Genomic DNA, 27871 nt, shown 5'->3' with positions numbered 1-27871 from the left:
ATTCTTTGGCTTTTGGCAAAGGCCTTGAAAGCGGCAAAGGCTGGAACTTCTGGAGTTCAATAGCTTATGTTGCTACAGACCACTGGAGCATCCATGTCATTTCAACACATCCCATTATGCCGCTGACTTTCACAGAGTCATTGCTTGGAATATAAGGAATAGGAAATACAAGAAAGCTAGGACTCGAAAAAGGGTGGCCTTGGCAGTAAGGGGAAGGCAATGGGAAAGGGAGGTACAAGGGATCAGGGGAACTTCAGGGGCCATTTTTCCCACTCTCTCATTTTACAGATCACAGCAACACAGACCTAGAACTGGAAGGGACCCCCCAGACCTGTCCAACTCCCTCATCTTTTCGGTCATAGATCTTAGGTCTAGCACTAAAAGTAAGCTCAGAGGTCATATCTAGTCCAACCTCCTCATCTTACAGATGTGGAAAAATGAGGCTTATGGAAGTTAAATATCTTTCCCCAAGCTCACATGCATCATCAATGTCAAAGGCGGGATTTGGATCCCAGACTTCTGATTTCACAATTAGGGTTCTTTTCACCATACCAAAAGATCTGTATATTTCTCAAAGGTTTTTTTTTTTGTCTGGAAGAACTCTGCTTTCCTGGATGCTCAATTCTCCAGCCCTGCTTGCATCCTCTCCTTCATCTCCCTCCCACCTTATACTTTCTCATAAAGTTTCACACAGATCTGGTTGTTTCTTGGTCATTTACTTTGGGCTAGTTGCCAGTTGGCTGCTCCTGCTGCTACAGAAAACAAATCTCCCCACTATTTCTCATGTGTCACTCACCCAACAAATAAACTACTGTCTTGGGCTTACACCGATTCATGCAAATGACCCTATCTTCCTCTCAAGATTAAATGCTCTTTGGAGGCAGGGCTTTAAAAGATGAAATATGACTGATTGACTGCACTGTGGTCTTTGGAGTGGGCAAAGGGTAATTTTAGTGGTTGTTTCTTTGCTAATTAGCAGGGCTGTTATTCCTTTTGCCTCTAGTTCCTTTAGGCCCTTTGTGGGTAGATGGGGATGGCCCTTGAATTTAAAGTATGTGGCTTGGGAATGTAATGAAATTTGTTTAAAGCTCTCCAGTTCTCAGGGATTTCAGAGTAAGTTATGGAGTCTTATTGACTTTATACATGGAGAGGTAAAATGAGACATCATGGCCTAGAGGATAGAGGGGCTGGCCTTGGAGCAAGGAAGACCTGTGTTCTACTCCTACCTATGACACATACTAGCTGTGATCACAGGCAAGTCCCTTAAACCTCTTAGTACTCTGAGCAGCTCTCTAAGCCAAGGTTTCTTAACCTGAGGTCTGTGAATTAAAAAAAAGTCTATCTATCTAAAATTATATTTAAATACGATTAATTTCCTTTGTAATCCAATATATTTTATTTTATACATTTAAAAATTGATTCTGAGACAGCACAAAAAATGAATGCTGCTCTAAGATTATAGACTGTTGACCTTTATCTTTGGATAGAATTTTCATATTATCATGCTTGAAGTTCACTATGAGTTCATAGGTCAGGACCAAAAAAAAATCAGCATTGTCTCTCTCGCTTTCTCACTACTTGCATCCCCCTCCCCCAAGAAAGACAACTTTCTCTGGCTAAATTTAGCATGACCCCTCTTGTACCTTATTTTTGCTCTTATCACTAGTAGAAACCTCCCTTCTTGAAGCACAAGAATGGTAGTCTCAACCAAATTGCCAAAAGGATGGATTTGGTTTAGTTGAATAACAGCAACTTTGTTCCTGGAACATTTGTGTGATATTGAAACATGGACTTTCTCTGATTCCTTGGCTAAATGTCTACTCTTCTCTGGGCCTTAGTTTCATCAAGATCCCAAAGATGCCTTTGAACTTACAACTTCTGTGACTTGATATGGGATCTCCTTTACTGGAGACCAATCAACTACAAAATATTTCCCTACTATGTGCCTACTTTGAAAGAAGCACAGTGCTACCTGAGGTGGGGAATAAAAAGAGAATGTAGTTCCTATTCTCAAGATGTTGGCAAATAAATTATTTATGCATATTTGAAGACTATGAAAAAACACGGAGAGAATTTTTTTGAAGGAGAGTCATCCAAGGAGTAATGAACTACAAATATATTCATCTGGGACAAAAAAAAAGACTTACTAAGGTCTTTCCATATGACTTGCAATCTGTTTAGTTGCTCTGGGCGTTGCACACAAAATTCCCCCTCCTGCCAAAGTTGGTGCCTTTGCATTTGCTCTTGTTTATTTCTGGAATGTACTCCCTCCTAACCTTTGCCTCTTGGAATCTCTGGTTTCCTTAAAGAGCCACCTAAGTTTCAACTTTTTAGTGAAATCTTTCCCCATTCCATGTTACCCCTCACCCCCAGCACCAACTGCTAGTGTTTTCTCTCTCCAAATTTTCTTGAATTCATTTTGTATGTATTCTACATATATTTATATTTGTAGGTCTTATTTCCCTCGTTAGAGTGTAAGTTCCTTAAGGTCAGGGACATTTTTCTTTGGTCTTTGTACCCCCTGTTCTTAGCACATGGTAGGTGCTTAATAAATGCTTGAGGGTTGATTGATGGTTAAGACTGGTGGTATGCAGTGCTTCTTATACTGTGGGTTGTGGCCCCATGTGGGGTAGCACAACTGAATGTAGGGGTCGTGAAAAATTTGGCAACAGTAAAAGGTTTCTGAATGTACAATGACCAAAGTATCAGCATCAAATATTCTGCCAAGATTTAATTCTTTATGTAAAAATAAACAAGCACATCCATCTCATTAGTATGCAAATTAGCTTTTATCTTTAATAACTGCTAAAATTATATGGATAAGAAAGCATTGTTTTAAATTAAATTTCTTTGTGATTTATTATCAGTATTCGCATACCTATTTTATATACCTATATTCCAGGGGTTACATAAAAATTTCTTGGGCAAAAAGGAGTCATGAGTGGAAAAGGTTTAAGAAATCCTGGTATAGAGGATAGTCTAGCTGGGAGGGTCTTGCGGAGGTGGTTCAGGAGTGGTTGGACCATGCAGTGGTGTGGCCTAGTGGAAGATAATGAGGTGAAGTACCTACCATGGAGAGGAAGCATGCCACCTGGGGAAAAATTTCCACCATCTTAGACATCAGTGCCTTGAGGCAAACCCCTATTCCTCCCATGCTAATCTTGCTTCTGCTTAGAAACAGCCATGCCTGTGGGCTGGGGGCAATGAACCAAATGGGACCTTTAAGCCCTAGAATCTATTGCTTTTTCTACAAACATAAAGCATTTTGGACCAAGTCAACAGAACAAAACAAGTCCAAGTGGACCCAGTCAAGCTAGATTCTGGTTTTAATTTTTATTATTTTTTTTGTTTTGTTTTGGTAGGGAGGAGGTTGTCTGGTTTGACTGAATTTGTTTTCAACTCATTTTGGGCAGAAGCATAGCCTCTGATGGAATCTTTGTAACTGAAAGGTTAACTTTAGGGAAATGAAAGCCCAAAGGGGAGGCATGTAAATATCCATGTATCTGTGAATATGTTGCTGGGGCTATGCTTAGAATTTACTCCTCTATCTATGCCTTATAGACTTCTTAGGTTCCTTCAAAGCTCAGTTCCAAAGCCACCTCCTGCACAGAAAGCCAATCTTTTCTTTATTCCTGTAGACTGTTAGTATCCTCCTTTTTGGGAATTATTCTGGTTCCACTTAGCATATTGTTGCTTATTAACTTTCCTGAGATTGTGTTGCAATGCTCCCCCCTCTCTCCAATGTAAGCTCCTTGAGGGCATGGCCTTTTGGATGTGTGACTTTGCTTCCTCAGTCTCTAGCAAATCAGCAGGCACTTGATAAATTCTGGTTGAATGAATGTTAAGTGAATTCCAAAGGTGGGGTGAGAAAGGAAGCCCCCCACCCCATTACAGAAGTATTACTATCATCTCCTTTATATAGAAAAGATGATGAGGATCTAAAAAACTAAATGGCTTGTTTATAGTCACAAAGCCAGATATTAATAAGTATCTGAATCCAGATTCAAGCTCAGATCACCTGACTTATCATCAGACCATACTGTCTTTTATGTCAGCTACAGTGGCTTAGAACATTGCATTCCATCCTCACCTTTCAGGCTGCTTTCTTACCAGGGGGTTAATTATTTCTAAAGATCAGTTCCTGTTGTGCCCCAAACTATGACTATCAATGGTTCCAGAGACGCACACATTCCTTGACCCGGAAGCCCCCCTGTTCCTTTGTTTAGATACGAATGCCCTATTTCAGTGGAAGTTCAATTCTTCTCTCTTGAGTAGGAACAAACCAGGCTCCTTCCTTCCTTTATTCAGACCCAGGACAGGCAGTTTGAACTTGAAAAATCAAGATGGCAGAACTGCATGGGGTGGGCCTGTTGTGTATCTAATGACACCATCTACATTCAGGTTAATTGACTGCTGTTTTGTCTCAGGTTAGAGAACAAGGAGCTTGCATTGCACATGTTTGCCTGGTCTGGGAGGATTTATTCTTTGCCTTCATTTACCCAGTGTGCTGATTCATCACTAGCCTATCTGAAAGGACTTCTGATTCAGGCCTTTCCCACATGTACCATGTGATACCAAAGTCCAGCTCAGCAGACTTCATGTTTATGGAATACTTTGAGATCCTAAAGGGGAAAGGCCTTTTGAAATGCTAGAAAAACACAAGTTGGTAGACACCCAAATTCCGAAGAAGTCCTTAAACAAATTTTGCTGAGAAATTAGATTAGGTTAATATGGTTCTATGTGGTTGACATGTGACTTTACTAATTTACAAAGATGCTGTCCTACTCCAGAAACATCCCAATGTATTCTTTGGGATTGTTCCAGGGTCATGTCTCTCCACACCACAAGTGTTTACATTCTCAAAAGTGAAATTTCAGAGGGATCTTTTTGAACTGCTCAGGATAAGAGCATTTGAACTATCTGGTAGATCAGTTTGGCTCTTTCTTTGGAGTCATAGGCCTATCACACCTTTGATACAGCCTCTAGCTTTCTTCTGACGAGATTCTCGGGAAGCCCGTGAAAAAGAACCCATCCTAATGATTTGAATTTGCTTGGTAAGGCAAGACAGGAGTTCGAAACCAAATGAAGTATTTGTGCCTATAAATGCAATACTGAAGTTATTGTTCAATGAAGAGTTTGTCTTTCTTGATATCTAAGGAGGTCAACGACAAAAAGACAGCCCTCACATACACCTTAATCATACTCTTTGGGGTAAGAACAAAAAAAAAGTTTGCACACAGATTAGACAATAGCTAAATGAATCACAGCTTAAGAATGGAATGGAATGCTATTGAACTGTAAGAAATGACGACAGGGAGGAATTTAGAGAATCGTTGGAAGATTGGTGTGAACTGATACAGAGCCAAGAAATCAGAATCAAGGGAACACGCTATGTAATGGCCACAATAACGTAAATAAAACAACCTGATTAGCAGTCACAATATAGGTAATTTGCAATGACCAATCTTTGGTCTAGAAGACTGATGATAAAGCCCATTTCCTCCTTACAGACGTGGAATGTAAGTTTCTTGAGAGTAGAGATTCTTTAATTTTTTTTTGCTGTTGTATCATCAGTACTTAGTATAGAGCCTGGCACATAGTAGGTGATTAAGAAATGCCTTTCAATTGGTTGAAAAACAAGGAATTAAGGACTTAAGAGTGTATTGTTGAAACAGGTTCAAGTTTTATGGGAGCAAGCAAAAGCCAGAGTAGGGATTGTGGATTTGCCTTTGTATTCCCAGCGTATTCTCAGCACCTAGTCTAGTGCCTGTCATATAATTGGTACTTAATAAATGCTTGTTGATGTATCAAGTGATTGCAATGCTGTGCATCTTTTTTTTTTTTTATTTGGCATTTTGCTGTTTTTCCTTGTTAGATAGGGGATTCTATGGAAGGAATATAATGAGGAGGTAAATGAGGATGTCTGGGGGATGTAAAACACAAAGCATTGGTAAGGCCTTTTTCTTTAAAAACAAGAGATATTCGGTAAAATATGATTGGCTGTTCAGCCAATTTTCCCCCCTTAGATCCCTGTTCTTAAAGGCAAATGGGAGGTAAGGCTTAGATATTTAGGAAAATATACAAAAAGCCCATTACATTCTATTTCCTCCCAGTACTAAAGTTTCTTTTAGGAGGGCAAATTTTTTAGTCTCTTAACAATCGATTTCTGCAGAATTCATTGGCTTTACTTTCCATCCAATTTCAATCTAGTATATTTTAGGCCATTTTCACTGATCATGTCATGGAATCACAGAGACACCCTAAAGCATTTTTTGGAATATGGGAACCTCTTTTGAATGTCAAATAATTATCATGGGTGCATTCCCGCTCCCCCACCCCCATATGATAGCACTTGTAGCATTAATGTAGTGGGAGTGGGGGCTGGGCCAAAGAACAACATGTTGAAATCAAGCTTCAAATAGACTCTTGGGAAATAACAGGAAGCGGGTGCTGGGAAGACTGTCTTCTCTCGCACCACCTGTTGTAATTTTTTTGTTTATTTCAAGGAATCAGCAGTCATAATTCATGTAATAGCACAGCATTGACATTGACTTGGCTGCAAAGACCTGAAACTTTACAGTGTTACTCAGGACAAACTTAGAAATAATGAAGATATTTTCACCTCTCCACTGGAATAATGCACTTTGGCACCTCCTTCAAACCTAAAGGATAAACATTTCCTAATGCAGCTCTTGGAAGAGGCTATAATACTAACCACACTTCCCTTTTGATCAAGCTGTTCATCTTCAAGATTTATACCAAGCAAGATTAGGATGTCATATGAGCTTATGAACTGCACAGTATGATGTAAAGATGGGCCATGGGAAACATCAGTGCTAAATATACACGGGACATGAAAACCACTCCCCATCAAATAAACAGAATTCTCAATCTAATGTCCTTTGAAAACACTGATGTTAAGAGATGTATCAAGAGTACTTGGTGAACAGATACTTTGTATCCAGCTAAAATAATAAATAAAAACAGTCACCAACATTTATATAGCCCTTTAAAATCTACAAAGGGCTTTAAATACATTATTTTTTTGTGCCTCACAATAACCTTGTATAATAGGTACTATTGGGATTATTATCCACATTTTACAGATGAGGAAACTGAGGCTCATGATGAGAACCTTGTCTATGATCACACAGCTAGGAAGGATCAGGAGGATTTTGAATCCACGTCTTCCTGACTCCAGGTTGAATGCTGCCCATTTCGTTATGACTGCCTCAAAGGACGGATTCGTCTTATGAAACTTGTAGCCCTTATCAATAAGGGAGAAGAGAATGGCAGACCACTTCGGTGTCTTTTCTAAGAAAACCCCACAGACAGTAAGGGCCATGGGGTCACAACAAATCAATAAGGGGGTTATTAGAAGGTATGGGTGTTTTCCAGCTAGAAGAGATGGTGACAAATCAGGGAAAGCAGAAACCTTTTGGGAAGACTAAACCTATGAATGTTTGCACTGGCTGGAGAGAAGGTGAGCCAAATAGAAGGAAAACCACTGTTACTCAGAACCGAGCAGATGGAGCAGCCTTTGTGTGGTTCACTGACCCACTGAAAGAATTATCTGGTTGTATAGAATTCACCATTTGCCTGCTTGCCCCTATTTGTCACACTGGAACATGGTTAAGTTATCCCCTCTTCCCTCTTTCTCCCTTGCCTGATCTTTGGCCAACTGGCACCACTATACTTGGGAGTTTCTGCTTAGCAGCCAAGGCTAGACAAGATTGATAAGAAGTAGTCAGGGGATAGCTATACTTGCTCTGAAGAGGAGTGGGGAGGAATCCCTGCACATCCCCAAGGGGATGCTGCAATTTAAATCAAGCTTAGTTAGCTCATCTTGGCCAACTGCCTGCCAAGTGACAATAGAGATGGTATTATTACATTGTTATATGTAATAATATATACATAGTATATGCCAGTAAATCAGTTGCCTGCCTCCTAGGTTACCTATCAATGGAGGAGGAATGAATAAGGAGGTAGTGAGCAGGGGCAAGAGTGAAAATGAGAGAGAGAGGAGGAGAAAGGGAGAGAGAGAGAGAGAGAGAGAGAGAGAGAGAGAGAGAGAGAGAGAGAGAGAGAGAGAGAGAGAGAGAGAATGAGAGAACGAGAATGAGAATATAATTGTAGGGGGCAACCAGCTGCAGAAGACAGGAAGGAATTGGAGGATTTGACCTTGGCAAGGAGAAGGGCTTTATCTCCAACAAAGCCTGAAGCAAAGGCAAAGAGAACGTAGGATGGTATAAAAGGATCCTGAAGTGTAGAACAGGGAAGAAGATGGAGCTCACAATGGATGACCTCTATTTTCTCAATAAAGTAAAAGGTTAAGAGGAAGAGGGTAGGAGGCATGAGAAAAGAGAAGATCTGGAATAACTACTATATAGAGTACAATGCAGAGTCCATTAGGGAAGAATGAAAGTATTACTATGTAATAGTGAGGGCCCTGTTAAGATAAGGAGGGAAGAGAACAAACATTTATTAAATCCCTACTGTGTGACAGGCACTATGCTAAGTGCTTTACCAATATCGCCTCGTGCGATGCTTACAACAACCCTGTGTCATAGGTACTGCTATAACGTCCATTTTACAGTTGAGGAAACTGAGATTAAGTGCCTTGCCCAGAGCCACAAGGGATTTGTTCTGTGAAGTTTGGGTTCAGTCAAAGGGCCACGCTTGAGGCCCTAGAGGGCCACGTGTGGCCTCAAGGCTGCAGGTTCCCATCCCTGCTCCGGGAGGACAGGAACAATGTAATTTTGGCACTGTATCCCCAGAATTTAGCATAGTGACTTGCATGTAGAAAGTTCCTAATAAAGATTCATTTTTGTTGTAGAAAAACAAAAATCAGAGAAAGTATGCATAGGAGAATATATACCAGACAGTACTGAGTGAAGGAATGAGAGAACTCTCATTTCAACCAAGAGAGGGACAGTTCTCAATTTCACCCAAAGGAAAATTTCTCAGTTTTTAGTGTAGCAAGCTGGGAATAGAGACATGATGGAGACTGCCAGCTCTTCTCATGTTGGCTTCTTCCTGGAGTCTTTCTTCTCTATTTGCTTTCTTTGATTTCTGTTTTTTGCTCTTGACTGGATATATGGGTTTATTTGCTACAGACAGAGAGATAGAGATAGAGAGAGAGACAGAGACAGAGAGAGAGAGAGAGAGAGAGAGAGAGAGAGAGAGAGAGAGAGAGAGAATTTGGAGAACTCTTCTGGATCATCACTATAGAAAATAAAGAGAAAGGTCTTTAAACATAACATTGGTCACGCCTGAACTTTTACTTTTGACTTTTCATCCTTTAATAGGATAATCACAATGACTGCCAACATGTGAAGCATATTGTGGCACAAGTGGCAGGACTACTCTAGGGAACTGGAATTTTACAGGAACGTGAAGACCCTGCACTACAAGTGCATCTGAGTTACACACCTGCCAACAATTAAGTCCCTCAAGTTCAATTTTATCAGTTCTCATATTATTTGTGTTAATGATTAAAGGCAACCACTTTGGGTGCAAACTGCCATTTGAATTTTTTTTAAAAATTATTGATATATTTTTTATTTTCAGCCATAGTCATTTCCTAATACGTCACCTCATTGAAACTTCCCTTGTATCAAACGAAAGAGTTAAACAAAATTAAACTAAAAGGCGGCCAGATTTCACACCCATAGACCTCTCTACTGATCTAAGAAAGAGCAGGAAATAGATTTCATTGTCTGTTTTTGGATACTGAGATTATTAATTCCAACAAATGTGAGTTTGTCTGCCTCTTAATAATGTTTTCATTTACATTATTGTAGTCATTCTGTATTGTTCTCCTGTATCCGCTTACTTTACTCTGTGTCAGTTCATACGAGACTTCTCATGTTTCTCTGAATTCTCTGTATTTGTCAGTTTTTATGGCACAATTACTTCCATGCATCAAATATGTTTAGCCATTTCCCAGTGGATGGGCATTCACTTTTTTCCCCTGTATTTTTGAAAAAAAATTGTTGTTGTTTCAAAAAAACAAAGCAAAACAAAACTGTTGGTACAATTGGAATCTAAAAAATTCTCAAAGAATCTTCCTAGGTGCTCATAGCAGAGAAATGAAGTCATTTGGCAATTCTCTTAGAAATATCACTCTCTCTGAGAAAAATAATATTTCTGCATAATCCCCAGGTTCACCCATTTTATGTTTGTATCTAACCATTTTACAAAAAAGTTTATAGGGCCATAGATTTAGGGCTGGAAGTGTTTGCTGTTGTTTCTGAGTCTTCCTTGACTCCATTTGGGGTTTTCCTGGCAGAGATAATGGAGTGGTTTGCCATTTCCTTCTCCAGCTCATTTTGCAGATGAGGAAACTGAGGCAAACAGGGTGAAGTGACTTATCCAAAGTCACATAGCTAGTAAGTGTTTGAGGGTGGATTTGAACTCTGATCTTCCTGACTCCAGATCCACCCCTCTATCCACTGTATCTCCTAGCTGTCCAGGGCTGGAAATGATTGAGCACCAAACTGAAAAGTCACTGAAGTAAACCCCTTTGTTTTACAGATGAGAAAATGAAGCTATAAAACATTGAGGTTTATAAGGCTAAGTATATGAAGGAGAATTTGATAATCTTGGCTCTAATCAGCACTCCAGTCACTATCGCACGTTGCCTCTGATTGATATGACAGTAGATATAACTAGGGACATCAGAAGCTATTGCCTGCTACTCCAGAGCAAATGTTGTTGAAAAGAGCCTATTTGGAGCGTATCTGAAGTGTAAGTGGGCTTAATCTTGGTGCCCTTACATCTCCTAAAATGGAAGCACTTTGCATCTCGCCTTTTTCTACTACATGGTTGGGTGTGACCTCCTTTTATTGGTTGCTTAGCCAGAACAGGTGGTGCTTTTAAAAACAGGCCGAACTGAAATAGTTGCTTTTTTTTATGTGTAATGCTGTCTCCTGCTGCTTCCAGAATATGAAGATCACAATTATCCACAATGTGGGCACCATGAGCTGACCTGGGGGTAGGAAGATACTTCTCCCTTCGTTCTGTATTTTAACTAATCTCTGAGAAATAGGCTGGGGCGTCTCTTCTGTTTCCTTTGTCCTCATTTTCAAGCATCATTAGGGATCTCCCATTCTACCCATCAGGGTCAAGGTGTCCATGCAGCCATACTTAACAGGTAGGATGTCGTGGCCCGTCATCCGAGCAGGGAAATTAGAGTGCCTGGGACTCAAGGGGAAGAGGGGGTTACACTTGGAACTTGGGACTGTCTTCTTTAGGAACTGAACTATGAACCTAATCATCTTCCCTTTCCCAGGGATTGAGGTGGCGATGGGGTCCGGGGGAGGGAGATTAAGCTTCAAGGGCTAGGGAATAAGTTTGTTTATTTGTGATTATATCTTTTTAAAGTTAATATTCTTTTATAAAGTCAAATCTATTAGTGGTTAAATAGACTTGGGGTACAGGGGACCCCTCTACATAGATTTAGAGCTAGTGGATATCAGAGAGGTCATTAAGTACAATCCCTTCATTTTACAGATGGGGAAATTGTGGTCACAAAAGATTAAGTGACTTTCCCAGGGTCATATGGCTACTCAGTGTCTGAGGTTGGATTCTAACCCCAGTGTTTCAGACTCCAAGTCTAGCGCTCCTTTACCTATATCATATTGCCAACAGATGACTGGTGTCTCTACCCCCTCCCCAATTCTCCTTTACTCCCTTCACATTTTCTCAATAACTGTGTTGTTGCCCAGACAGGAGAACAAGCCTTAGAGCAGTGATGTCAAACTCAGGCATCATATCGATTCAGAAAACCACAAGTTAACATTATCCATATTGCATTGTAGTTTAATTCATTTTGTATTTCATTTAATAACTTTTCAATCTGGTTCATCCCCAGACTCAGGAGTTTTGCCTTTGACATCTCTGCCCTAGAGGACCTAATTCCTGTCTGCTCCTGAATTCCTGCCTTTGGGTCCTCTGATAGGGAGTCCAGGTCATCACTCTATTGGACAGGCTGCTTCAGGCATGATTCACTTCATTCTCTTGCCATCTTCTAGCTGGCCACCTTGCTAGCTACAACAGGATCCATCTTTTGCTCCTCCCATTTTCCAGTTCTAGAGGCGTAATTAAATCAATATTACCATGCATCGTTCTACTCCGTGATGGCTACACTTACCATCTCTGTAACTTTCCAAATAAAAATATCCTTTATGTGTCCCCCCTTCCCCAATTAGAATGTAGTGCCATTAGTGTAAATGATGTTTTTGTACCCCCAAAGTGCTTGGCACATAGTAGGCAGATAACAGATGATCATTTATTCATTTACTCATTGACCTGCTCATTCACTCACTCATTCACTCATTCATTCATTTGGAGCCTTATGAACCTGTAGCATCTATTTATTGGAAGTAGAGCATTTGATAAACCCTTTTCCTCCAATCACAATAAAACAAATACCCATACAGATCTTTTTGAAAGATGGGAAGTCATGTACGTAGAATAATAATTTTGGTGCCAGAAAGAACGTAGGACAAGGGTTATCAGCTCCACCTTGACTCTAACCTCTACACCAACTAAATGAAGTTCTAGGATAATTTTCATGAACTCAGTGCTAGATATAGAACATCGCAGATTTTTCTAACTCCACCCAAGTAGCAGGCAGTTTTGAAAGAGTTATAAATAGGGAGAAACACAGGAGGCTAAATAACAGACTTGACCTAAAGCCTACCGAATGAGGCTGTGAGTTGACTCACAAAAGATCTGAAATATCCCTGAGAGTATAGAGCAGAGAAATAATAAGAGCTATGACTACTTTCTTTTCTTTTCTTTTTTTTAATTATTATTTATTTATTTAATATTTTTAGTTTTCAGCATTAATTTTCACCAGAGTTTGAATTACAAATTTTCTCTGCATTTCTACCCTGCCACCCACTCCAAGATGGCATATATTCTGATTGCCTGTTTCCCTATTCAAACTTCCCTTGTCACCCCACTCCCCCCCATTCCCTTTTCCCTTACTTTCTTGTAGGGCAAGATAGATTTTTATGCCCCATTGCTTGTATATCTTATTTCTTAAATTGCATGCAAAAACTTTTTTTTTGAACATCTGCTTTTAAAACTTTGAGTTTCAAATTTTCTCCCCTCTTCCCTTCCCACCCACCCTCCCTAAGAAGGCAAGCAATTCAACATAGGCCACATGTGTATCATTATGCAAAACCCTTCCACAATACTCTTGTTGTGAAAGACTAACTATATTTTGCTCCTTCCTAACATCCCCCTTTATTGAATTTTCTCCCTTGACCCTGTCCCTTTTCGAAAGTGTTTGCTTTTCATTACCTCCTCCCCCATCTGCCCTCCCTTCTATCATCCATCCTTTTTTATCTCCTTCCTCCTTCTTTCCTGTGGGGTAAGATACCCAATTGAGTGTGTATGTTATTCCCTCCTCAGGTCAAATCTGATGAGAGCAAGATTCACTCATTCCCCTCACCTGCTTTCTCTTCCTACAGAACTGCTTTTTCTTGCCACTTTTATGCAAGATAATTTACCACATTCTATCTCTCCCTTTCTCTCTCTCTCAATATATTCCTCTCTCATCCCTTAATTTGATTTTTGTTTTTTAGATATCATCCCTTCATATTCAACTCACTCTGTGCCCTCTGTCTACATGTATATATATATATATACATATATATATATATACATAAATATATATGTATATTTCCTTCAGCTACCCTGATACTGAGGTCTCATGAATTATACACATCATCTTTCCATGTAGGAATGTAAACAAAACAGTTCAACTTTAGTAAGTCCCTGATGATTTCTCTTTCTTGATTACTTTTTCATGCTTCTCTTGATTCTTGTGTTTGAAAGTCAAATTTTCTATTCAGCTCTGGTCTTTTCATTGAGAAAGCTTGAACGTCCTCTATTTTATTGAAAATCCGTATTTTGCCTTGGAGCATGATACTTGGTTTTGCTGGGTAAGTCATTCTTGGTTTTAATCCTAGCTCCATTGACCTCTGGAATATCATATTCCAAGCCCTTCGATCCCTTAATGTAGAAGCTGCTAGATCTTGTGTTATCCTGATTGTGTTTCCACAATACTCAAATTGTTTCTTTCTGGCTGCCTGCAGTATTTTCTCCTTGACCTGGGAGCTCTGGAATTTGGCAACAATATTCCTAGGAGTTTTCTTTTTGGGATCTTTTTGAGGAGGCGATCTGTGGATTCTTTCAATTTCTATTTTACCCTCTGGCTCTAGAATATCAGGGCAATTCTCCTTGATAATTTCTTGAAAGGTGATATCTAGGCTCTTTTTTTGATCATGGCTTTCAGGTAGTCCAATAATTTTTAAATTATCTCTCCTGGATCTATTTTCTAGGTCAGTGGTTTTTCCAATGAGATATTTGACATTGTCTTCATTTTTTTTCATTCCTTTGGCTCTGTTTTATAATATCTTGATTTCTCATCAAGTCACTAGCTTCCACTTGCTCCAATCTAATTTTTAAGGTAGTATTTTCTTCAGTGGACTTTTAGACCTCCTTTTCCATTTGGCTACTTCTGCCTTTCAAGGCATTCTCCTCCTCATTGGCTTTTTGGAGGTCTTTTGCCATTTGTGTTAGTCTGTTTTAAGGTGTTATTTTCTTCAGTATTTTTTGGGTCTCCTTTAGCAAGTCATTGACTTGTTTTTCATGGTTTTCTCGCATCATTCTCATTTCTCTTCCCAATTTTTCCTCTACTTCTGTAACTTGCTTTTCCAAATCTTTTTTGAGCTCTTTCATGACCAGTTCATGTTTCTCTTGGAGGCTTTTGATGTAGGCTCTTGCACTTTGTTGACTTCTTCGGGCTGTGTGTTTTGGTCTTCTTTGTCACCAAAGAAAGATTCCAAAGTCTGAGACTGAATCTGAGTCTGTTTTTGCTGCCTGGCCATGTTCCCAGCCAACTATTTGGCCCTTGAGTTTTTTATTGGGTTATGACTACTTGTAGAGTAGAGAGTACTTTGTCATAAGCTTGAGGTCTTGTGCTGTTATTTTCAGAGCTATTTCTACAAAGCAAGCTCTGCCACACCAGTTCTCTTCCTCCCCCAAGAACTGCCAACCTGGACTGCGACTCAGGTCTTAAGCAGGCTCTGCACTCCCACTCTGATCTGCCACTTAATTCCTCCCACCAGGTGGGCCTGGGGCTGGAAGCAACTGCAGCTGTAGTTCTATCCTCAGAGATGCAACACCTCCGTTGCCCCCGGGGTGGTGGCCAACCTGGGAGCTCCTTTCACTCTGTCCCCACAGCTTTTCCCACTACCCTTCTCTGTTGTCTTTGGTGTTTTTGGGTTGAGAAGTCTGGTGACTGCTACAGCTCACTGATTCAGGGTGCTAATGCCTGTTCTGCCCTGCTCTTGGTCTGGTTTGTCCGGGCACAGCCCACATTGGGCTCTGCTCTGCTCTGATCCCGGCATGGTGTGATAGACCTCACCCAGTGACCATCCAGGCTGTCCTGGGCTGGAGCCCTGCTTCTCTCTACTATTCTGTGGGTTCTGCAGTGCTAGAATTTGTTGAGTCATTTTTCATAGGTTTTTGGAGGGACTTGGAGGGGAGCTCAGGCAAGTCCCTGCTTTCCAGCTACCATCTTGGCTCTGACCCCCCATGACTACTTTCTTGCAGGGAAGAGGCTGTATAGTAGATGAAATTCAGCAGAAAACAAGCAAATGGCAGTAGCACAGCAGAGAATTAGCAATTGAACTTACAGGGCCATTTCTCTTTCATCTGTATCTCTCTATTTCTTTATTCCTTTACCCCTTTCCAAGCACAGTATGTTTCACAGAAGAAGTATTAATAAACATTTATTGAACTGAATTAAATTTATGGTAGCACTAGCTATGCAGAGAAATCAGGAAGTAGCTTGGTATAGAAAATAGCCTAAATGTTTATATCACCACACCAGCAGGGTCATCATCAGATTTTGGAGAAAACAGTCAGAAGGCATCTTTGGATGAAGAGAGAAGTTCCAGTTGGGATGCAGCCATTTGACTGCAAGCTTCCTTGGCTACTTTTTTCTCTGTCTTCTCTTTCTATACATTTCCCATGTGTTCCCTTTTCTCCTGATGGTATGAGAATTTTAAGGGAAGTGTGCATATGGAGTAGGTTCCTTTGTTATGTTGTTTTATTAAATGCATTTTGCTTTTAATTAAGTTGTCCTATGATTTGATCTGGTAAAAGAGATATACTGGTGGGGTCTCATAAGTTGTATTAACTGATAGGCATGTACTTTGAACTTTGGTGTAGCTTTCAGAATCCTACATTTGACCATGGCCCAGCCTATATCAACTTAATATAAAATCCGAATCTATCAGAATAGACTACCCTTTAAAATCCTAAAAATCCAGCCATTTATTCACAGATAATTGATTTGGATTATATATTTTTATTAGATAGCAACCAGTGCTCTGAAAAAAACCAGCACAGCAAGACATATTTTTAAGTATGATTTGCATTATTAATATTTTACCATCATTTTCTTAAGTCTAGACAATCAACAAGACAAAAAGTAAGCCCTGATTTGTAGGTTTGCTAATGAATTCTGAAGTGTAAGTGAACTTTATAACATAACATAGCATAACTTTACATATATTGTGCCTCAAGTGTCTTCCTCTGCAAAACAGGATAATAATAATACCTACTCTTAACCACAGGGGGATCATTGCATGGATCAAATGAGATAGCAGATGGAAAAACATTTGAAAAGGTTAAAGATCACTAAAACATTAAACAATAAGACTAAATGACATCTAGTGCGTTAAAATTTTAAAGCACTTTTGTACATAATCACATTTTAGCCTCATATGTATATATAGGAGTTCTGAACCTTTGAAGCATATATGTGTTTGTTATATAAATATACATTATGTATGTATATACATATCTATTACATATGTAAATATATGTACACACATATATGTACATATGCATACATATATATATATATAGATACAGAGCGAGAGAGAGAGAGAGCGAGAGAGGGGGGGGGGGGGGGGAGGTGGAAAGCAGACGTTAGAGTAATCCAATCCTCTCATTTTACAAATAAGGAGACTAAAGCCAGAGAGGTGTGATGACTTGCCTATGATGATTGATGATTGAACCTAGGTCCTTGATAGGTGGCACAGTGGGTAGAATGCTGGATGTGGAGTCAGGAAGACCTGAGATGAAGAAAGTAAGGATCAGAGAAATCAGATGGCTTGCTCATGGTCATGAAGCTGGTAAATGTCAGAAGTGGGATTTGAACCCAAATCTTCCAGACTCTAGCTCTATCCATTATGATTGCAAGATTGATGATGATGATGGTGATGATGGTGGTGGTGGTGGTGACGATGATGATGAGAATGATGAGTGGGCAATGGAACCATCTGAGGCTGGTCTACTTGAAATAGTACCTCCTGGGTAGGACATCACCACCCTCTACCCCCAGTCTTCCCTTCTCTTTTGGCTACAACCCTACTTTAGAATATCTAATCTAAACTTCTGAGTTTTTGTTCCTATGAATCATTACATGAGCTCAGACCAAATAACACATGAATTTAAAATAACAGACTTCTAATTAAAGCAGAAAAACGTGGTTAAAAATCACCATTTCTTCTGCAAAATTGATTTTAGCAGCTGTGGCTGGGGAAAGGCTAACACCATTCTTTCTAAAGGTCTCTCTGAAGGTCATGCAGCTGCACAAATAGGTGACCTCTGTAATGGGAGTGTGGGATGGGTGTGGATGTTTCCCTTGACATGGATCCCTACAACGTCATCTGATATCTATTATCCTTTGCACAGAGTGTGTGGATACCTAATCAGTCTCTGGGTCAGTTTACTCTCTCCAGTCTGTCCTGCCCCTGGAAGATAGGCTGCCACTACAAAGTTACACTCAAGCTTTCTCAGGTCTTAGGAGGTCTGTCTCAGGGGTTTTATTTCCTCTTTTGAGGGGAAATATACTACTACCTACCATGTGAGTTCTTCAGCCTCCACCAATATATATCCCACTTAAACAATTGATCACTTACAACCTGATGAAACCACCTGTCACCCAACTCTCACCTATGGCTCCAAAAAGCTGTAGTATGTGGACTGGCCACACCAAGTAAAACCATGTTGGCAGACAGGCTAAACTAGGTTAAGGATAAGTGATAGGTCTCACCCATTGGTGAGTTAGGGGGATGTCTACCCCAAGCATGTGAGGACTTCCCTCAGAAGAGTGGGCCAATGAGAACAGTTTGTTCCAACGGCCATGAAGGTGGCTGAAGCTGGCACTGTGGAATGTTTAGAGCTTGGTCAGATTGGTCTTGCCATTGAACTTTGTTGACTCTGGGAGAGAGTGAGGCTGATGATTTTGTGCAACTCTGCTTCTCTTAAATCCAGTACATGCAGAAGTTAAGACATCACCCTGTCCATTGGTCCCCTTCAAAAACAAAGGACCACCATCACCACCACCACCAACAGTAATGAAACCATATGGTTGGTGGTGTATGATATTTATACAAGCAATCACTCATAAGAATGACACTTTTAAACCTTAAGCACTAACCATTTACTTAAAAAGGTAAATTAAACTATATCATAAATGCTAATATATTAAAGGAGGTAGCTAGATGTCTCTGTGGATGGAGGACTGGACCTAGGGATGGGAAGACCTGAGATCAAATCTGGCCTCAGACACTTACTAGCTGTATGATTCTGAGCAAGTCACTTAATCTGTTTGCTTTAATCCACTGGAGAAGGAAATAGCAGACCACTCCAGTGTCTTTGACACGAAAACCCCATGGATGGTATGGTCTGTGAGGTCATGAAGAGTCATATATAATGGAAAAACAATATAGTAAAGCAAATGCATAAATAATGAAAGTATAACATAATCCACCCATGAACTTGGGTCATACTCTCCCATCAATGCACTCAATATCTATGGGGGAGAATATTTTCACATGTAGAAGAATGTGACAGGGAGGCACATGAGGGAGGAAAATCCATGGGTTGACGATAACTCCCAACTCTGGACTGGTCCATGCAGGCTGGACTAGACTAGGTGCTTCTTTGCTCATTGGATGCCTGCTGGTCCTCATTGATCTTCAGCTGGGGAATCTTCTTCTCTTCTCTCCTTGACCTTAGCACTGACAACCTCTTTCAACTTTCAATCATCCTTAGAAAGGTGATATTTAGAAAGTGTCTAAGTATCAGTAGTGATCTCCTTTATGCCAGAGAATTGGCTTAGTGGAGCTCAGTAGGCTGTCTCTGAGCAATATAGATCCTACTAGTGAGTTATCGACTCATCCAGATACTACGTTATCCAATGGCTTGCAACAACACTATCCGTGTAGACTCTGTAAACGTTGACAGCAAAGCCAGCTAACAAATGCCCTCTACATTTCTTGCTCAAATCAGAGGTGGCAGAAGGTCACAACAGGCCCTTGGATGGCCCTTCACCTCTCTCCAACTCTAGGAAGTGCCAAAGGGCAATAGCAGCTCTGAGCCAGTGAAATCACTTAGCTGAGTTTTCAGGGGCAAGATATAGCTGCCATAGTTGCAACAGATCATCTTTTTACCCCTCCCTCCCTCCTCAGGTTCTTCTCTCAGGTTCCTTTTTCTCCTGGTTCCTATCCCTTCAATGACTTAAATGAGAGCCTTCTGACTCAGTGTCTCACTTTTCATTTAAAAGTTGGCCAGTGAGGCGGTGCAGTGGTTAGAGCACTGGACATGGAGTCAGGAAGACCTGAGTCCAAATCCAGCCTCAGACACTTACTAGCTGTGTGACCTGGGCAAGTTGATGAGCCTCTACTTCCCTCAGTTTCCTCATCTGTAGAATGGGGCTGATAAGAGCACCTACCTCCCAGGGTTGTTGTGAGGATCAGTTGAGATAATAATTGTAAAGTGTTTGGCATGTGCTAAGCGCCATATAAATGCTAACTGGTATTATTATTATTAAGCCCCAAACTCTTTTCTATGAAATCGATAGTCCCTTGAAAATCCTATTTCATGCACCAAATGTTTGTATGATATCTGATTTTTAAAAGTTTACCCACTTTGGTCAGGAAACAGTTATATGTAAATGAGTTCACGTATTATAATCCCCTATAACTCTGTTTAATAAGGTCTTTTAATTCTTTTAGTATACTCAAAACTATGTTTCTTTACATTTTTATTTCTCTGGTATTTCATAAAGAAAATTACTTTCTTTGCCTCTTTAAAATACCAATCCCCCCATATAATAACTCATCATTCTACATTGTTTGCAAGGTTATTTGAGTCTTTATATTTATAACAAAGTTTATTTTCTGTCCCAATGGCTCAGGTCCTATCTGAAGACTATGTCTCTTCATATACACATTAATAGTTTTCATTAAAACAAAGTTCTTTTCTTACTCCTTTTAGGTATAAAATGCTCACCTACGACAGAGACAGCATCTTACAGCCTTTGATGATAGATATAAATTATTATCCTTTATATAAAAAAATTTTTCTGACTTTTTTCTCACTAGCCTATTCCATATTAAAAGGACCTTAAAAGGATAATATACTTATATCCTTCGCCAGGGAATATTTGCATTACTCTACACATTAAAAATTCAGGACAGGAGGGGTATTCCACATCGCATAACTATCAAAAAGTCAAAGATATGCATATTTTCTGTCCCATCAATACAGCCTAAACTTTCTTATTCCAGTAAAAATATAAGCAAAATAATCATTCTCATTTGTGATAATCACTATACATACTCAATTATGTTAGGGAATAGACAACCAAATATGTATTTCACATATAAAAATATTTATTTGTACTCCTCAAATTCCTAGTGTATTTTAAGCTTTAATGACTTCAGAAGTATAAATGCCACAAACTTGCAAAAATAACATTTGAAATGTTAATTATTTAAAATTTTAAAATATTTATTTCTTATTAAAATTCAACATAACTAGCATTTTGAACTATATTTTCTCGAGTTGCTTTTTGAACCTGTAAAAACACTTATCAGTCACTGCTCAGTGACCAAAAGAATTGTTTTTGTAATCCTTGGCTTCAGAACATCAAAAGAATGAGGTTTGGATGCTTACACCACAGTTTTAACATGACCCCACAGGAAAAAGGATAATGTTGTGAACTTGAGGTTAGCTAACTACAGAACCTGGTTAATTTTTTTCACTGTTTACCATCTTCAATCAGAGGTACTGAAACAAAAAATTAAAATTAAAAATGTATTATTCAAAATTCACAAAACTAAATAAGAAAAAATGAAATAATTTATCTGTTTAATACATGTTCATTCCTATGTCCATACAGACCACAGAAAAAACCAAAGATAGTTTCATTTTTCCTTTCGTTGTCCTTGGCTGGTGATATCTTTCACCAAAGGATCTTTTTCTTTGTTCCATTGAAATCTGCTACACCACCACCACCACCACTATTTACCATCAGAGTATCAATACATTCCTCTTCTTGAATTCCTGTAATCTGACATGATCTCTTTCTTGAGAAAGAGCACATACTCGACTGATCCTCTGGAACTGACATTGATTGAGTCTTTAACCTGTTCAAAGTAATTGACTATTTCTAATAATTCATCAGCATTTGATATCTCATTCCTATAACTAAGTCAAATATTCCCTCAGCCCTTGGAGATATACCATATACCCTGTCATACTTTCTTCCAACTAATGATATCTGTTTCTTCAGATCTTCTTGCTCCTTTTGCTGGTAACCTTTGAAGCTGATTGTCTAACCTAATTACAAATTCAAATGGTTTTTTTCATCTTTTTGCTGGATAGTAGTGCATAAAATTTTCAAGTTTCTCTCTATGTCTAATTGTTATCTTTGTAAATATACTTACTAAATTATTTCAGGTGCCTCCATTTTTATACTTTGTGCAATTCCAAATTTAGTGCCTTTTAGATTCTCTAAGAATCTAACTTTTTTTTTCCATTGCAGGCACTTTTCACTGATGGAATGCTTCAGTTATATTTCAAACCCAAATTTCCCATGTTTAGTCCTCAGAGGGACATGGTTCCTTCCATGAGAAAAATCTCAAGTTTGTGGTTCCACTGTGATGTCCTATTATATTGTATTCCATAATGTGTGGAAGCCTATTAACATTTGTAACTGTTTCTTGTTTCCAATAGCTTTTTATTCCAAGTTAATTTTAATTAGTTAATTCTAATATTTCTCCAGATGCTCCCTCCTTAATTAATAACATTATAAATTCTCTGTAGTATTTTCTTCTTTTGTGATAGTTTTTATGATCAATTTCCACTTCCTGAAATTCCTATTCTAGGATTTTTAATCTACATTGTTTGGTAATTAGCAGAAAAAGGATAATATTTTATTTTCTCTTCTCATGCCTTTTAGTTATTACTTCATATTTTTGAATTATCATTATCAATGGCATCTTATAAAATACCTTCAACATCTTTATCATTTAGATCATAGCATCCCTTTATGTAAAAGTCTTCTATGTAGTTCTATCCGCCCTTCCAAGCACCAATGTTTTTAAAAATGTTACAACTGAATTACTCCCGTTAGCCTCTGTGCTTGATATAGATATGGCAAATTAACAGACATTAATACTTAAATATTTAAATAATCAAATTGTATTCCATTAAGTAGTCTAGATAGTAAAAGAAAAAGTATGCTGGAATACTAATTATAAAAAAGATTCAATTTTTTTCCTCTAATGGGTCCCTGTGACGCTAGGCATCAAATTAATTTTGGCTAAAGAATATCTCCAATGGCCTTTTCATATGGAGCAGGTTAGTGGTGAAAAGGGAAAGAAAGGGGACAGTGTCCCTTACATGTGCAAGGAAAGGCCTTTAAAGGAATTCTCAGCATTGTACATTAGCTTCACCCCTCTCTAGTGTGAAATTCACTGTCTGCCCCATGGGAAGCAGCTCACCTTCTCTCACCTCCTCCACCACCTCCTCCACCTTAACAGTGGGTTAGCATTTCTCAGTTCTGCCCAGGAGACAGGCTTTGTCTGAACAAGCAGCCTTGGCTTTGGCAGGGGCCAACATCCTCCATTGTTTCTCTTGGTGTTGGCTGCTAATCTCCCTTTTCTGTTTATCCCCTCAGGAGCCTAGACACTCATTTCTTTGCCCAGGCTTTGGTGGGGGGTGATGTATACAACTCTGTCTCGGGTGCTTGGCAGACAGAGAGAAAGAGCAGATGTTACTGGGACTGTCATTGCCATGGGCACCAGGAATGTTTGTGGCGCTGTTATTGATACGGGCAAAGAGATGGCAGGAACTTGGAGTTGGCACAAATAGCCCTGTGGTTCCAGTTACTTAGGTTGCTACCAACAGTTTATAGCTGGATGCCAGCTCCCCACATGGGAAACTTCAAAATGACTGGAGGAAGCTTCCCCAAATGGAGCAGAGAGAGTGCCAACTGAAACACCTAAAGGGTTTTTTTCCTTACCCTATTCCAAATGTTTCATATCTCTTGTCCCTCTCCCCTGAATTCCTGTAAAAAGGGTCACTCCTTTTAACAGTTGGGAAAACTGATCCAAGAATGCTTAGTTTAAAGTCCTAGCTCTGTTGTAACTGGGTGTATAACTAATCAAATCATCCTCCCTCTCTGGGTCTCAATTTCTTCAGCTACAAAATAGGGGAATTGGACTCAATGACCTCTAAGGCTCCTTCTGACTCCAACATTTTTAGAACTTAGATTCCAAAGAATCTAAGACTGCAAGAATGTTGAAGAGAGACATTGTGGTATAGAGAAAAGGGTGATGAATTTAGAGTCTGAAGACTTGGGTTGCAAACTTGGCTCTTACCTTTATTCCCGTGTGATCTTGGGCAAGTCATTTTCCTTTTTGGTGACATTGTTTTCCCATCTGTTTAAAAAAAAGGTGGGGGTTGGACTAGACGACCTTTGATGAAATCCCTTTGAACTCTAGATATGGGAACCTATGATTATGGTTACAGAGGAAGAGGTGAGATCAGAAAATAGTTCTACTGACTTAAATGTTTTCTCTTTAATAATGTACTTTTCCAACCCTAAATTTAACCTAAAAGAACCTAGCTGAAGGCGTTTGGGGAAATGTGAGATAGAATTTCTTATAGAAAACATTATTTTAGTGGGGTCTCATTCCATTCAATGAGTCACAGGATCAAAGATTTAGTGTTGAAAGGGACCATAGAGGTTGAGTTCAACCCCATCATTTCATGGTGGGGAAACTGAGACCGAAAGAGATTAAGTCAATGCTCTGGGTCACATATCTAGTAAGTGTCTGAAGCATTCATTCATGCATTCAACCAATCAATCAATTTTGACTGCATAGTGACTTTGTACCAATTATCATGGAAAATACAAAGTTGTATAAGACACATTCTTAGTGATATTTAACTTTGCCATATAGAGTTAGGGGCCTCTGTACTTTGAGTGTGTGGATTGTTTGTTGGTGTATTAAGATTTGGTTGAAAGATGGGATTAAAGCTTGACATACAAGTTGAACTAGGTAGCTCCCATCAACATTCTGAAAAATCACCTAAGGGAAAGTTTAAATTTAGAATAGAAGATATAATCTCATTATATCTTTATGGCAGGAATATTTCCTGAACCAAGCCAAAGATTGCAAATATACAAGATAATCCCACTCTCCTAAAAGACCAACTTAATTCTTGCCATGTTCTTGTGCATGAAAAGTACTTTGATCAGCTTGTAATGCATAGAGTTTGGAGCCTGGAGAACAGAAGCAGCTAATTGTTGGGCTAAAGGAGAGTAGCTTGGATACTGAATGGGACCCTTTAAAATGATGTGTTTCTAAACCATTCACATTCTTTGACCCACTCACTTTCCTACAGGGTATATACTCCCAAGGAGGTCAGCGATGCAAGGAAAGGTACCATCTACCTGGAAATATTCATATCAATAATCCATGGTAGCAAAAACTTGGAAACAATAGGTTAATTAATAAATTAGTAAGCATTTGTTAAGCTCCTACTATGTACCCAGTGACTGGAGATCCTTACGCAAAGAATGAAACAATCCCTACCTTTAAGGAACTTCCATTCTAATGGAGTAACAAATTGTAGTCTATGAATGTAGCAGAATATTATTTTGCTTATAGCAATGATGAAGGCAAAGATTTCAGAGAAATATGGGAAAACTTAAATGAACTGATTCAGTAAAGAAAGCAAAACAAAGAGAACAATACATCCAATTATTACAATCACGCAAATGAAAACAACATGAAAAGGCAGCTAAATTCAGATTAATTTCAATGAATAATCCTGGTTCCAAAGAAAATAATTTATATGAAACTAACTCCTTCTCATGGTCAAGAAGAGATGGGGACTAGGGATGAGAATGTAGCATGTGTTGTCAGACTTGTTTGCTTTGTGTGATGGTTTAACAGCTTGACTCTTTATTTCTTAAGAAAGAGGATTCAATGGGGGTGAGGAGTGTACTGAGACATGATAGTGACATAAAGTAATCCCAAAGGACATCAATAGAAAAGAGAAGTATTAGAACCTGTGATTTTATTGGTACAGAGAACTACCAGATGAGCAAACTCCTTCTATCCATGTGGTCAGTGCCTTCTCTGAAATTTAGTGTCTCAGGGATTTGTCCAGAGTCAAACAGAGAGCATGAGTCAGAGGTGGGATTTTTACTCATGGCTTTCTATCTCCAAGGCCTGCTCTATATGCACAATGCCACACCGATTTTTTTTTAAATGGAAAAAACCCACAGAAAATTAGATCCTTGGTTCATGTTTTCATGCCTGTTTCAGTTGTCAGTGACAGGTTGTCAACAAATCAACAGCATTGCATTAAGAACCCCTAGAAATTAGCTACTCTTGCATGTTAGCTACCTGGCTACTCAATCTACCACCTCGAAATCTCTGATTGCCTAAAAGCCAAACATTTGGATAGAGCAAGCTACGCCATTCTCAGTTTGCTCCTGTGCCATTCTACTGTACAATGCCTAAAGCGATATTGAGGAGTCTTATCAAATCTGGTGCTCAATTTGACACTCGTTTTGGCACTGAACAATCTTACAACTGAAGATTTCCTCACTTGTGCTTATAATACGGCAAGTCTTGAAATGCTTATAAACTTGATGAAACCTGCTCCGTCTGCCCTCTCACTTCACTTGCTGTTTGTGATTTTTGCATTACACAATTCTCAGTTTCTCAATAAAGAAATCAGTAGGTGGCTTGTCTTTTTAAAAAATTTTCTTTTCTTTCCTTTTGAGGTTTCTTCTTTTTTAAAAAAGAAAATCTGTATCGATTGCAGAGATCAGACATAAAATTTGCATCTCTGAACCCGGTTTCATGAGCAGGCAGTTCTGATTTAAATTCATCACCCAAGTAACTTACTAACATAATAAACAAACAGATGAAAGGAGAAATGAAATATAGTCAAAGAGTTTTTTTATTCCCTCCTTTTCTTCTTTCTTTTTTCTTTTTCTTTCTTTCCTTCCTTCCTTCCTTTCTTCCTGCCTTCTTTCCTTGTATATATATATATATATATATATATGTATGTATGTATGTATGTATGTATGTATGTATGTGTGTATGTATGTATGTATCTAGTGATGCAGTAGATAGAACAATGCACCTGGAATCAGGAAGACGAGTTCAAATCTGGCCTCAAACACTTACTAGCTATGTGACTGAGGAAGTCACGTAACCCCAGTTTGCCTCAGTTTCCTCAATTGTAAAATGAGGAAATAACTCCAACATCACAGGATTGTTGTGAGAATCAGATGAAATAATATTTGTAAAAAGCACCTAGCAGAGTACTCGGCACTTAGTAGGCACCATACAAATACTTACTCTTTCCACTTCCAATTTATCATGTATGTATGTATGTATGTATGTATACATTCATGTATGTATGTATCGATCACCACTGAATGACAGATGGATCCTGTCTTTTGATCTCCCTCCCTGGACTCTCCCCATCTGGCTCATATTAAAACAAACACATGAAATGAAGGCTCAGTTATGATTATTGGGCCCTCCAAGCCATTAAAGCTTCTGCTTTTGGACTGGCTAGATCAGGAAATCCTCATCTAAGGTCTCACTAAGTTGGATCTTTGGGCATTCTTCATTATTACTTGCATTTTGCAAACCTTAAAACATTATGTAAATTCTTCTTCTTCTTCTTCTTCTTCTTCTTCTTCTTCTTCTTCTTCTTCTTCTTCTTCTTCTTCTTCTTCTTCTTCTTCCTCCTCCTCCTCCTCCTCCTCTCTCTTCTTCTTCTTCTTCTTCTTCTTCTTCTTCTTCTTCTTCTTCTTCTTCTTCTTCTGCTTCTGCTTCTGCTTCCTCTTCTTCCTCTTCTTCTTCTTTCTCCTCCTCCTGTTCCTTCTTCTTTCTTTTTCTTCTCTTTCTCTTCCTCTTTCTCACCCTTCTCTTTCTTTCTCCTCTTCCTTCTCTTTCTCCTCCCCCTCCTACTCCTGCTTTCCATCTTCCCTTTTCACCTCCCATTCCTTTTCCTTCTTTTCTTTCTCCTCCTTCTCCTCTTCCTCTTTTTCCTCCTCTTCCTTTTTCTTCTTCCTTGTTGTTATTATTACTGTTATTATGATTTGGGATGCGTATGAGGGGAAGAGGGTGCTTTTGACCAATCAGCCTGGGTGTAGATTTATGCCATTTGGTCTGTATACTGCTTCTGTGGTTTTCTAGCTCATTAACAAACATTATTAATGATGATGATGATTATAATAATAGAGCATGTTCTATGGGCCAGGCCTGATGCTAGGCATTGATTCAGTCCTTCATCAGCATGAAAACAACTCAGTTTAGCACCAGAACCTTCAGGATAATTAAAGTAGGAAACTGTCCAAGGGATTTTTCTCCCCCACAGGTGGCTGTATCTCATGTGGACTCCACTCTGACTCAGTCCTGTCTGGTCCTTACCCTAAAGGTGGCCT

This window comes from Trichosurus vulpecula, chromosome 9 (assembly GCF_011100635.1).
Source record: "Trichosurus vulpecula isolate mTriVul1 chromosome 9, mTriVul1.pri, whole genome shotgun sequence".
NCBI classification, from domain to species: Eukaryota; Metazoa; Chordata; class Mammalia; order Diprotodontia; family Phalangeridae; genus Trichosurus; species Trichosurus vulpecula.
Note: the sequence above shows the minus strand (reverse complement) of the source record.